Source organism: Euprymna scolopes, chromosome 2 (genome assembly GCF_053919585.1).
Source record: "Euprymna scolopes isolate OS-2025 chromosome 2, ASM5391958v1, whole genome shotgun sequence".
Taxonomy (NCBI): domain Eukaryota; kingdom Metazoa; phylum Mollusca; class Cephalopoda; order Sepiida; family Sepiolidae; genus Euprymna; species Euprymna scolopes.
The window spans coordinates 17,579,733-17,594,072 of NC_136483.1; the positions used below are offsets into that span (position 1 = coordinate 17,579,733).

Below are 14,340 nucleotides of genomic sequence, written 5' to 3' on the forward strand. Positions count from 1 at the left end.
AACTTATTTACGTTAGACTTGAAGACAACCATATTGTAGTCAGCCGGAAAGCAGGAAAACGGAAGACAATTCCACAGGCGTGCAGTTCTAATAAAAAAGCTTTGTTCATGGAATCTACGTTTAGGTTTAGGCACAGATAAAGAGTGGGGGGAATTATTGATAGTGTTTACAGCTAGACGAGTGTTTCTTGTGAAAGTTTGGCGAGGGGGGACCATAGATTGAAGCTCAGTTGAACACTTTCCATGAAAATAACGATACATCAGAGACAAACTCGCAACATCTGTTCTGTGAGATAGAGGTTGTAAGGAAGAGAAAAGGACATCTCCTACGAGGCTACGAAGTCTATTTTGAACTCTATCAAGGCAGGACAAGTCCTTTCTAGCAGCTCCTGCCCAGATGTGGCAACAGTATTCCATCCTTGGACGTACCTGGCTCTTATATAGATAGAGAATTGCATCAGCAGTGAGATATCTACTGGATCAATAGAAAGATCCCACCATTTTTCCAGCGGTCTTGGCAACAGATTTGATGTACGTGTTCCATTTAAGATCAGGAGTAATGGTCAAGCCTAGAAGCTTGTCAAAACTTGAGGCCTCCTGAAGACGAGAGCCATTCATTTCAATTGATGCCAGATGGGGATCAGAATGTTGATGTAAAGAGAGAAGCTTGGTTTTAGATGCATTAAAAGTAACCAGCCACTCCTTTCCCCATTGTACTACATGCTCAAGATCAGAGGAGAGAGAATTGGAGAGAACTTGGTCGTTTACTGTCTTAGATGTGCTACCATAAATGGTAGTGTCGTCAGCATAAATGTCTACAAATGATGTAAGGATGTGATTTGGAAGATCATTAATGTAGATCAGGAAAAGAGTTGGGTCCAGGATTGACCCCTGAGGGACACCATCATTAATACTGTGAGCTTCTGATTTTTGCCCCTCAACTACTATTCTTATGAACCTATCAGAAAGAAATGATTTAATAATTGAGAAGACATTTCCAGCTATACCATAGCTAGAGATCTTATGAAGTAAACCTTTATGCCATACCCTATCAAAGGCCTTAGATATGTCAAGAGCAATTGCCCTAGAAAGGTTGCCTCCGTCAAGAGATTTGCTAATCCTATGAGATATAACTGTAAGCACATCTGCTGTAGATCTAGCAGAACGGAAACCATATTGAGTGTCACTAAGAAGGTTATTTTTGTTGAGATGGTTGATTACTTCTGTATTTAACACAGATTCCAGCAACTTACTCATGACGCACAGGAGACTTATTGGCCTGTCATGAGAGGGGGATAAGCGATCACCTGAATTCTTAAATACAGGGCATACTGATGAAATTTTCCAGGGAGATGGAAAACTTAAGACAACGTTTAAACAGTTTTGTAAGTATGGGTGCTAGTTCAGGTTGAAGTTTTTCGAGTACTATAATTGGAATACCGTCCGGGCCAGTTGCTTTACTGGAATCAAGGTTTTTGATTAGCTTGGCAACATCACGTACAGATATACGTATATCACATAGTGTGTTTTCAGATACAGGAGGAAATATTGGGGGTTGGCGGCCTTGATCGCAAAAGGTAGAATTAGCTGCAAAGTTCTTGACAAAGAGTTTGGCTTTGTCTGATGCTGACGAGATTACCTCAGGTCCATTGATGATAGTTGGGATGGAGCACACGCTTCTGTTCAGAATTCTGTTTGCTATTTGCCAAAACTGGTGGGAACCAAGCCGCTGCTCAGCTACTTTGGACTTAACAGATTGAGCATACAACCATCTTGTGCTCTTTATTACTTTCTTACAATGGTTGCTGGCAGTCCTGAAAGCGGCTTTAGTTTCCATACATCTATTACGTTGGAAACAGTGGAAAAAGTGATTTCTGTGCGCAATGGCAGCAGCACATTCTGGAGAGAACCATGGCTGGTTGTTAGGTTTTTGCTGAAACTTTTTCGAGGGTATGAAACGGTCAATACCTACAATTAACCATTCCGTCAGGTCTAATACTATAGAGGACACATCCTTTTTAAATATGGAATGCAGAGGTAGATCAGTTATAAATGTACGGAAGCTATCCCAGTCAGCCTTAGTGTATCGATATACTGTACGATGGAGAGGTACGTCTGGGGACTTATTACATTTCATTTTTATCTTAATTGATACAACAGAGTGGTCGGAAGATCCAAGAGGCGACAGAACAGAAACTGAACATAGTTCAGGGCAAGTTGTGAGAAAAAGGTCTAGTAGGCTCGCATACTGGCCGTCATTGTCGGGCACACGAGTGGGTTCCTGAACAATCTGAGTGAGGTCATAGGCAATGGAGAAATCATGACAGAACCTCCTCTCATCATCGTTCTTGTTTGAGTGGGTCAACCATTCGACGTTGTGAACATTGAAGTCTCCACATACGTGAATGTTAGCTGAAGGATAAGCAGATAGGACTTGGTCAATTTTCTCAGATATGCTTTTAAAGATAGTAACTCCGCTGTTGTGGGGGCGATAGAGAGTAAATAAAAATGCCGTAGTGTGAGCTAAAGCAACCCGGAAGCACATATAGGGTAAGTTAGGATCTTCCCTGGAGATGTCCCTACCATATGGAAAGCTATCTTTAATATAGGCACATATTCCATGCCTATGGCGATCTTGGGGGTCAGATTTAGAAGTTAAGTTAGAGTATCCTTTAATTGCGAACTCTTCTAGAGAAATAGCCTGTCCAATGCCAGTTTCACTTAATAATAAAAGGTCTGGTTTAGTCTCCTGTAATTGAGTTTCAACCTCTGGAAGGTTACCCCTGATGTTGGAGAAGGAGACATGGTAGTAGGGGTCTACGTTGGAAGTTGGAGAACCGGGTTTAATCGTGTATTTTTTCTTGAAACGTCATGATGAAATTTTGAAATTTGTGGACTAGGTCGTCAGATTTACTTAGAGCAGGACAGAGAGGGGAAACTAAGAGAGAAAAAGAAATGAAGAATTTTTTTTTTTATTTGTAGCTAATGATAAGGTAAAGCCGTAACAATTACCCACTAGTATGGCATCGAGAGGCCCCACCAGAAGCTACTGCATGGTCCAGAATCCCTTCACCAAATGGCAATACAGCAGCCCCAGTACTTTGCACCTGCTGATAGGACAGTTTACTCAAAAAATAAAATGCTATGCATTGTGGTTAGTAAGTCTCTCCTAAATCTATCTCGATATGAACTGCTCGGTTTTCCGGGTTATTTAAAGAGCCAAAAACAATCAAGTTCCCAAGTGAAGAGAAAAAAGGGGATTATTGGGAGATAAAAAAGAAAAGCTGGATGGGATTCAAGGGCATGGATTCTGTGGTGTCTTCTGAAACCGGTATCATTTTTGTGAGATGGGATAGGAGCAATAAAAATGTGAAGTGGACATCTCAACAGATCTCTAATATTGAAACTAAAGAAAAAAAAATGGAGATGGAGGAGACTTACTTGTATCACTAGCTAATAGACTATGCTAACTCTGATGGGGGTTTGATAAGACTTTAAATCAGCATGAACCAGGCCAAGATAGGGAACACATACTCAAACTTTTTTTTTTTTTTTTTACTTCAAACACACATAAGCTATTGATAATTGTCTAGTTTAAGAGTTAAAGAAAATTAACTAAATTTTATTTTTCGTAAATTTTGATACTAAAGTTAAATATCTTATTAAAAAAATGTGCAAAATGTTTGTTAAACAGCAGATGCAAAATGCGTTCACAAATATGGATGTAATTTTCTTTGACATATTTAGCAACTTGATTGGCCAGTTGATCTGTAATGCATTGAATCAGTTTGTCTGGTTTTAATAAAAAAAACTTGGAAGAGATTAAACCAATTCTTAGTGATTGTCTTTTCTGGTCAGTTTTTCCTGTAATTTATTGAACTGATTCTCTCTCTAATTATACATATGTAACTGGTATTCACCCTGGGTGGGATTGACCAGCTTTCCTTATAGTAGGAAGTTTCATGAGAATATGAAGTTCACAAGCGGTCCCCAGTCGCATATTTATATCCCGGTTAAAGGAAGATGTTGACATTAGTTTTTGCAGGGAGGTGTTGACGTCTTCCTATATACAGCACCTGGTATTCCAAACTAGTCACTCATCTGGTACTGACCAGGCTCAGTGTTTAACTTTGATGAACCAATGTGTTGACATGATTATGCTGTTTCGGATTGAAACACAGTGATCAACCAGTGAAATGAAAAGAATGAACTGAGGAAGTGGAACGTGTAGTTTTATTATTTCACTTATCCAATTCTTCTTAGTCTATGTTGAAAGTTTATTTCTTGGGTTGATAGTTTATTTAGTGGCAAGACTGAAGCTTGAAATGAAGAGGCTTTTGACAAATTACCTTCTTTGCTCTTTCTGTTGGTCTCAATAGATAGAGCAAAGAAAGTTCAAGACAAATGCAGCAACAATAGTTAATGTAGAGAATAAACGGTAATAAAGGAGTTTCCTGTTATTTCTGCTCTTAATTGTAATTGATGTGTATTTTGATCACCAGCTGATTTGCTTACAATCACTTGGCCAGAGTTACATGAGAGTTTTGATGTATTATATCCCATAACTGCTGGATCATCCAGTAATAACATCAACCACCCATGATATAATACCTAAGTATCAATCTGCCACCACCATGGTGTTTATTAAACATTGATCAACCAATTTATATTTAATCAAGAAAATTTAGTCACTGCTGCAAATAGTCTGTGATAAAATAGAATTTCTAGTTATAGTGATGAATATCAGCAACTAATTCGTTGACATTGTCATAGATTTTATAAATAATAAATAATAACATCAATCATCAAACTTTTCAAAATACTTTTTGTAAAGTGCTAATATTTACAAAAAACGTTTTAACGACTATTGCGAGATTTAGTCTTGTCACTTTTTTGTTTTGTTTTGGATGGATATTTAAGTTTCAGTTTGCTAGCAGTAGATTAACAAAAAGTGCTGTAAGGGAATTGAATGTATCAGGCAAAGTGTTCTTGTAGGTATGAGAGGGCTTTGGGGAGGCTTTAGAAAACAGACAGTGGCTTGTTTTTAACTTCCTTTAAATAGACGAAAAGAAGAATTGTTTGATCTGTGTGTACACTGTGCTGTGAATGCTTGTGGGCAATGTATATTCATGAGCACAATTTTAATAGATGTAAAATTTTAGGTTTTATTTGTATTTCGAAAAAATAGATCTTTCATTATTAACAAGTTGTGGAGCTTTCCATATAAGTTTTTATGCGATCATTTTACTTTAAAGTAAAATTGTCTCGGAAACTGAATCTACATCTACATAAAATTTGATATAATTTTTCATAATTTTTTCGTCTAATCACTTATTCACTTTAATTTTTGACAACACGAACCTTATTTAGGTGGTTGGTTTTCAGAAAACTAATATACTTTAATTAATACTGTTGGATCCAAGATCCGAAAATAAATGATTTTTGTCTAGTAGTTTTCATGTGACGCAGTATTACACGTATAGACATTAGGAAAAATATTTAAAGATTTCTTTAATTATTTTTTAACTTTTTCTTGCAAAAAAATAAAATTTTATATTTACAATTGGTATCCTTATTAGTCTATTTTACATTTATCAAGATGTATGACCGTTTTTCTTAATATTTTAAATATACTATGAATAATCAAGTTTTGAGTAGTGGCTTCGATAAGTTTTTTCTGCTTGCTTCTACTGTCCACCTGACATTGTCTTTCTCCAAACACTGTCTAATACTGACAGGCCCTAGTTTTTGATTCATTAGTTTGAGAGAGTTAAAAATACCCACTTAAAATAAGAAAATTAGATTCTTGTGAGGAAAAATTTCTTTTCGTTTATAAACACAAATGAATTGTAATGCTTGATTTTTGCTTTAAAGTTTTAATTCAAGCTAACAATTAATTTGTAATTGATATTTTAAAGATGAAAATGGGTAGCTTGTATTATTATAGTGATTACTCCAAATTCTAAAGTAATTTTGAAGTCTATTATTTGTAAATTAAAACATGGCTGATATGTTTTTACTATTATAACCCTTTGAAATTTGTACCACTTTTAGCAACCGAAAACCAAAATTCGATGCTATTTAAAGATTGGTATTTTTTATTTAGTAATTGGAAGGTATTCAAATATATATTTACCAAAAATGTAAATTTTTATTTTCATGAAAATGAGGGCAAATGTTTTCATTACCTCACTACTAACCCACAGCTGTATTTAGTGACATATCTCATGAAAACAAATTCACAATCATAACTCTGAGTGTTCAATCTACTTGACTTTGTGTTAAAAAACAAAACTGGTTAAACACACATTTATTTAAATTGTCATCCTACAAAGTTATGTAGGTCTGCCTCTATACAAGAACACTTACTTCTACCGATTCCTGTGAAACATTTTCAAATGTGACCCATGATTTTATTTATTTATCTTAAACTACATAAATAATTCTCAGTTTGACAGGCTCTGCTTTTCCTGTTACAAGCTGATAAGATATAAAAATATCCTTAAAATAGAATGACTTCCTGCTTTATTTACTTCTTTACTAAGCATTGCTTTCATTTGGCACAAGGCTTCTTTTATTGGGCAGTTTGTGAACACTGAATTTATCAGAATTGAGGAATTGCCCTTATAAAAAAAAAAATTGACTCTTAATTGCCAATCACTGACTACCCATCTAAAGTATGAGAAGTTAACAAAAAACAAAATAAAGTGATTCCTAACTGGGTTTAAAATTAATCCAATTTCAAAGATTCCTGAATTGAAGAGTTGACTAATAAAGATCAGACATTGAATTCAATTAAAAAAAAAATTGATTCCACATCTTGCAAAAATTATCAACTCTTGATTCTCTGAAATCATTTGTAATTTAAGTTTGTTAACCATTACTCTACAACTAATCATTACTGAATTTAAAACTTTCTTTTTCTGTAAATATTTAGTATTAATATATGTTGCCTTTTAAATGTACACATTTTTTCAAATTATATAAAAATTAGTTTTTAATTTATTTATATCTAATCATATTAAAAATTCATGTATATTGGTTTTAGTCATGATTTAAATTAACATATTTCAGTGTATAATATGGTGTACTGAAGTTAACGTTTATTACATGTTACCTTCACTGTAATATTGACTTATATATACTAAGTAATACTAGCAGTTGTGAGGAGTCGTGTAAAAAGTCAACAATTCAGTAATTCTGAAATAGGTTTAACAAATAAATAAAAACTCCAATATCTGACTCCTGAAAAAAAAGATTTGTTACTCCTAACTTGATTCTAAGAAAACTCAAACCTCAATTTCGGTAAAAATGACTCTGTACTCGGTTACTGGTATTAAAATTAAAATTGTGCAATTTGATAACTTCGTAATTGTATTAATGTTTTGAGTAATGTACCAATGTCGGTTTCAGCATTCATCTTACTAAAGCCAAGCCTAAAAATGAGGTTATTATTACTTATAATGACATGCTGGACTTTTTTCTAGGTCTATAAAAAGAACATAACTATTAATCAAGATTGATTTATCTCCCTTGAACCTAGTTTTAAACTGGCTTATATCACTCCTGGAATCTATTCAATTCATTTACCAGAACTATTTATAGAGAATATATTAATATTTACTTATGAGGGTCGATTTTGATTCTAAGATTACTTAAAATGGAGTGCTCAATACTCTGTGACAGCTAGAACAAACAAAGCAAAACAAAAATGATTATAGTTTCATGATACTCTTCAACCTGTGGTTGGAGCAGAATCTTAACCACTATTTCATTTGGTATAAGTGGGTTGGAGGAGAATTACTTGACAAAAACTCATCTAGTTTCTTCCTATTTATTTCAGACAGTTACAACTGTGTTATTTAATGTTGTTTATAAATCCAATATTCTATCCTTCACCTTTTATATACTTATAAAAATAAAACAAATAAACTTTCTCACACACACTCACATCATATATCTCTCTCTCTCTCTCTCTCTCTCTCTCTCTCTATATATATATATATATATATATATATATATATATATATATATATATATATATATATATATATATATATAAAAATTTCTAATCTAGCTACACTGATAACTCATAGACCCAAGAAAATGTCTGAATAACTTACACACACAATTAAAAATGTTTGTATTACATTTATCTGGTGTTCTGTAGATAAACTTAGAAGTTGACAAGACTACTAATTCTGATTATATGAAAATCTTTCAACACCACGCGCACACACACACACACACACATATATATATATATATATATATATATATATATATATATATTAGGTATGATTGTAAACAATGTTTTTCTTTTCCTTCCTTCAACTCTCCCCATATCCTTCCCCCAAAACATCCTTCCAGAATCTGCATCCTAAGTAGCAGTATTGCCACATCAGTTGACTCACGTCAGAGGAAAAGGTAGTGGTGAGCAAACTATGAAGCTATGCCTCTAAACTCGAGGTGTGGTTCGCTCTATATTTCCCCTCTCTTTAAATAGTAACTCTTCCAAAGAATGTTACCGGTTAGTAGTACTAGTTCGTTTAATTCTTCAAACTTTTTCTCTTACTTTTCGCAGGTATTACTTAAATAATAATTATTCAAAGGTAGGACATTTTTTTTTATTTAAATTCTTTTTTTTTTTTTTAATTTTTTTAATTTTTTTCTTTTAGACGATCTAAAAGAAAGATATATATATAAATGAAACATTATTGAAACGTTTTAATGTAATTTGTTAAATCTTGAAGAAAAATCCTGACCCCCCCCCCCCCCTTACGTTTAAAAAACAAATTCTTTTGTTACAACTCTACTTCTAGCACGTGCTTATATGTGAAATATTATTTACATTCAAACGTTTGGAATTGTTTTCATCTTAATGGTTGTGATGAAAGACAATGGAAGAAGGTGAAAGAGTACAATAATCGAAACGTAGTAAACAACCAGTTTGATTACAACTGTTTGAAACATGTAAATAACATTTAAGAATTGTTTTCATTGTTAGTGATTATTTTTTTTTCTTTGCAAGTAAATCTGTTTTCAAATTTAACTTTCCCTTCAATTTTATTTACTCGTTTTTTTTAGTTTTTTTTTTTTTTAAGTATACTTACCTTTCTATTTTTCTCATCTATTTACATATGATGGTGGACACAAATTATAATATAAAGTCTACTTTCCACTTAATTACAATTCCTGACAATCCAATAAACTTTTTCCTTTACTTAAAACTTTAAAATTTTACAACAAGAGTTACTTATGTTTATAATTTATATATGTATGTGAAAGATTTTTACATTTTCTTGGGTGTATTCTTCAAAAATTAGTCATGAAAGATAGATAAAAAAACGATATAAACTTATAAACTTTTAGAAACATTAATTTAAAAAGTCCCTTTATGAAGTATTTGTAAAGATTTCTTGGAAATTATAAATCAGAAATAGAAAGTAATCTAAATAATTTTAATGGTCTTAATTTGTAATGATTTTTTGTGCTTGTTAACATAAGTTCCCCTATAAATGTAAATAAAATTTTAATTTTACGAAGAATTCTTACTTCAAGTTTTAATGAAAAAAAAAAAAAAAATCAATTTTTTTTTTTTTTTTTTTTTTTTTTTTAAAGATTTTCAAGACAAAGAGTTATCTTCTCTTGTTGATGTCTATTTTGTTTCAAAAGTTTCTGGAATTTGTTTGCACGCTGATGTAAAACATGCCTCTTTTCAATCCCAACATTAACCCTAAGTCCGGGATGGTAGTCAAGAATGCCAATATTTGAATTAAAAACATAAATTCAACCTCACCTCCCCTAAGTAGATTGTGATCAAGTACTACCTTTTTATAAACTCGTTTTTGAAAGTTTTTTTTTTTTTACATGGGGATCACCACTTATCAAGGCCCGGAAGCCACTCGGGCATAAGGGTTATTTTGTGTACAATAATCAATGGGATAATATCATAGTAATAGTTGGTATTGGAGATTTAATAAAGTGTCTTACTTAAGGGGGCGATTAATCAGGAATTTGTTTATGTTGGACTTGAAGACGTCCAAGTTGTAGTCAGGTGGGAAACAGGCAAGCGGAAGAGAATTCCACAGGTGTGCACTTCTCAGGAAAAAAGCTATCTTCATGGAATCTACGTTTTGATTTAGGCAAAGATAAAGAGTAGGGAAAATTACTGACAGTGATTTTAGCTAGACTGGTGTTTATCATGAAGGATTGGCACGGGGGGACCAAAGATTGGAGCTCGGACGAACACTTGCCATGGAAATAACGATAAAACATAGACAGGCTCGCAATGTCTCTCCTGTGGGAGAGAGGTTGCAGGGAATAGAAGAGAGCATCCCCCACTAAGCCACAAAGTCTATTTTGTACTTTGTCAAGGCAGGATAGGCTGTTTTTTGAAGCTCTAGCCCAAATGTGGCAGCAGTACTCCATCTTTGGACGTACTTGGCTTTTATAGAGAGGGAGAATTGCATCAGTAGTGAGATATCTTCTGGAGCGGTAGAAGGATCCCACCATTTTCCCAGCAGCCCGGGCAACAGACTTGATATACATGTTCCATTTCAGATCAGGAGTAAAGGTCAAACCCAGGAGCTTATCAAAACATGGAGCCTCCCCAAGACGAGAGCCATCAACTTCAATTGATGCTAGATGGGGATCAGAGCATTGATGATGTAAAGTTAGGAGCTTGTTTTGTTAATCTAAAAAAAAAATTGTTTAAATAATAAAAATACAACTTGCTTGATGAGTATTGGTCTACACAATAACAAGTTTGCAGCATAACGTAAAATTAAATTATGTAGTTTTAGCAGGGTATTATTTCCAAACTATATATATATATATATATATATATATATATATATATATATATATATATATATATATAGGCAATTCATAACATTATTAAAATGTCAGAGCATTAGTTCTGCTACTGCTTGATAAAACAGATTTATTTTTCTACTTTCCTGATCATGTTATTTCCATTTATGTACAGACATTTTTTGTCACTTTGTTGCCTATTTGCATGTTGCATAAGAATGGCTACATAAGTATTTTATTATCAGATTGTAAATTTTAGTAACTACAAAGATAAAAGAAGTCTTAATATTCAATCAAATCATACTCGATAATTCTGAAACTCGAAATAAAATTTTGCTTTGAATATTTATTTATTATTATTTTATTTATTTATTTATTCGATCATTTCAATTATTATTCTCATCTTGGTTGTTTTCTTAGCCGATGTAAGCTTTGATCTTGGTCGGGTGCATTTTTTTTTTGAATTCTCGAATTTAGGATACATCAGCCAATTCACGAAAATGGAAACCAACAGTAATCTAAAAAATACAAAAGAAATGATCAGTTCTCATATATATATATATATATATATATATATATATATATATATATATATATATATATATATATATATATATATATATTACCATTTTTAATAAAGTTTCTTTTAAAACTTGTGAACAATATTAACTTCATAAGTACGCGGAACGAACCCTTTTTATTGTTACATTCCATTCTTTAAATTAGTTCAGCATACTGTTTACATTATCTACAGTAATTCCTTAAAGTATATTAACAATAGGCCACCCACATTAAAAAAAAAAAAAAAGACTAGGCATTAAAAAAAGTATTGTCTACATTTATATTTTGCCGATGTAAAGTTCGGCTGTTTTAAATTGTGGAATATATTTTCTCTAAGAGGAGATAACTCTTTCGAGTTCAGATGAAAGGCCACAAGTGGGAGATAACTTCATCGGTTTTATAGGTTTGTTTATAAGCGTATTCTTCCATTTCTTATTTTCATTTTTTTTTTCTTTCCATCTTTTAAATGCAATATCATTATTAAATGGTTTTAGATAATTTAAACGGTAGCATCATATTTCAACAAAAGCATCTTTTGCTTATTGAGCTTTTATTTTTTCAATTATTTTAATATCACAATTGGAATTATTAATGAAAATTGTACATAATACCTTTTCATTCTGAATTTTTTTTTTTTTTCAATCATTTTAACATTTAATATAAAGAATTAAAAAAAAAATTGAATAAGTGGATCAATGAACAAAAGCTGTCTTCTGGTATTTGTAGTGCAAATTGTATGTTTATTTGTTCCACGTACACACACACACACACACACGTTATACACTAAAGAGTGCATACTATTAGCAAATACAAATCATTGGACTGAACTTTCATGTCCCCTTACGAATATGACTATCCATATTTTACCAAATCTCATGTATTTCAAATTTGATCAGATCCACCAAATAATTTGAAAAATGTCTAAAATTTGGAGCTTAAGTGGTTTAAAGAAGAAATTCAAGGAATCTTGCTTAATTGATGTTTAATAACTGGATCCAATTTTATGCATTGTGAAAATATTTTAAATTGGAACTTGTGCCTATATTATACCTTTTAAAATAATCAACAGAAATTGAAATTCTGTAAATATTGATGTCTAATTCCCATTTTTGAATTTAACAAAAATTGCAAGTGTCTGAATTTTTATGAAAGGTTTCCAAACGCACTTAATATGAAGCTACATTAAACTAAATAAAGCTCACATTACCAACCCTTAGTCAGAGTTGCTGTGTGCTAAAATTCATAATCAGTTTGAAGTTTACTCACAAAAGCAAGGGTGAAAAAAAAAATGAATTATAAACTAATAATCATTGCAACTTGAAACCCTAATGTCTGTAGGTATAAAAATAATTAATATTTATTTGAAAAATAGTTATAAAGCTCCTTTAAGAAAGGTTTAGGAATTTAAAAAAAAAAAAAAAAAAAAAAAAAATGAACGATCAGCTTTGGTGTGAATGCAATATTCTGACGTCTGGTTGTTGCAGACTGTTTACTATGGATGCCTGCCAACATGGCATTTATAGACACTTAATTTTATTTAATTCTTGTGTTAATTGCTAGTGGCCTTGAAGTAAATATGCTAGCCTATAAAGTCAGTGGTGGCTTTGTGTTTGAGTTCAAATCTCCTGACACAGGTTGATTCACTTTCTACATTGATTGAAAAAAAATCTTTAAAAACAAATGACTTGGGTGCCATCAGCTAGAATCAAAACATTTAATGCTCCAGCCACATTCCCTACTATTTGAGCTAACCTGAAAGATAAAAAAAAAGAATTAAAATTAAATCACTTTTAACTATGATTGAATTTGTATATGTGCAAAACTAATAGAAATATGTTGGTAAGTTGAAATGAACATTTTGTATTTCAACTTGCCAACATTTCTGTATGCATCATTCATCCAAACAAAGGTTTTACTCATTATAAACCATCCTTGGTGTATGATTACTATTTCCTGTTATGTGACCAATAGTTTAAGAGTATATCGGTTGAATATTTTCACACAAATACACATACATTTACTGTTTTATTTATATAAACTTGGACAATTTTTATAGACTCCAACTTTTAAAGTAGGGAATTTGCTTAGATTTTACAGCTCTTGTATCTTAGTGTATAATTGGATACAAAGTTTAAATTAGTTTCCTTCACCTTCTCATCACAGTCATGGTAAGACATTTGTATGCAATTTTTTCACTCAAATATATAAACATTATAATCGTTAAACATTTTTATGAATTGAAAAGTAATGAAGCTGCAATAAAATTTGCAGAAGTTAAATTTATATTTTTTATAAAGCTATTTTGATCACATAAAATAAATGTTAAAATATTCTTTTATATTAGGAGTGAATTATTATTTGAAAATAAATCAATTTTAATTGTTCCATTAGTAATTTGCAATTCAATTCATTCCTTACCAAGTTTTTATCTATTAACATAATACACAATAAATGTCAAACCTAAAAAATAAAACTTAAGCAAAATTTGTCTTTATTCATTAACATAGTATATCACTCTAGAAAGAGACCGACTCCAACACTTCTAACAATTTGAGGCCTTTTTAGAGCACAATTTGTTTTTAGCCTCAAAATACACTTCAGTTTATGATGCTACTTTTTTCTTGGTTCAAAATTATCTTGCAATGAAGTATTCTTTTAATGTCTACAAACAGTGAGTAGTCACTGCGTTCTAGATATGAAAAATAAGGTGGATGCAAAAACTTGACTTGTTACACAGTAAACAAACACATTTATTCTTCTTCATTTGTAGATGTTTTTTGGTGATTTCTTTATTCAAAGGCACCAATGATACTATATAATATTTGTTATTGATAGTTCTTGATTTTTCCTCCTAGAATACCAAAGCTAAAACCTTACCTACTGATGTTTGCAGCTTTGGTTGGTTTGAATCACTTTCACCTGTTGGTCCACTTAACTCAAGTTGACGATCGTGATGAATCAACAT

General features: G+C 31.9%; 1 protein-coding gene across 17 annotated transcripts in view; it reads left to right on the top strand.

The window, feature by feature from the left end:
- Window positions 1-14,340, top strand: part of LOC145289209 (talin-1-like) — a 617,531-nt gene that overhangs the window by 154,787 nt on the left and 448,404 nt on the right. The window contains exon 1 of one of the 17 annotated variants that reach the window (XM_080136393.1): window positions 8,382-8,611. The exons of 15 other annotated variants lie outside the window; for them this stretch is intronic. The gene's annotated coding sequence lies outside the window, so the exon portion shown is untranslated. Of the gene's footprint in view, window positions 1-8,381; window positions 8,612-14,340 lie in introns of those variants that run through there. One more of the 17 variants, XM_080136394.1, reaches the window with a different exon arrangement.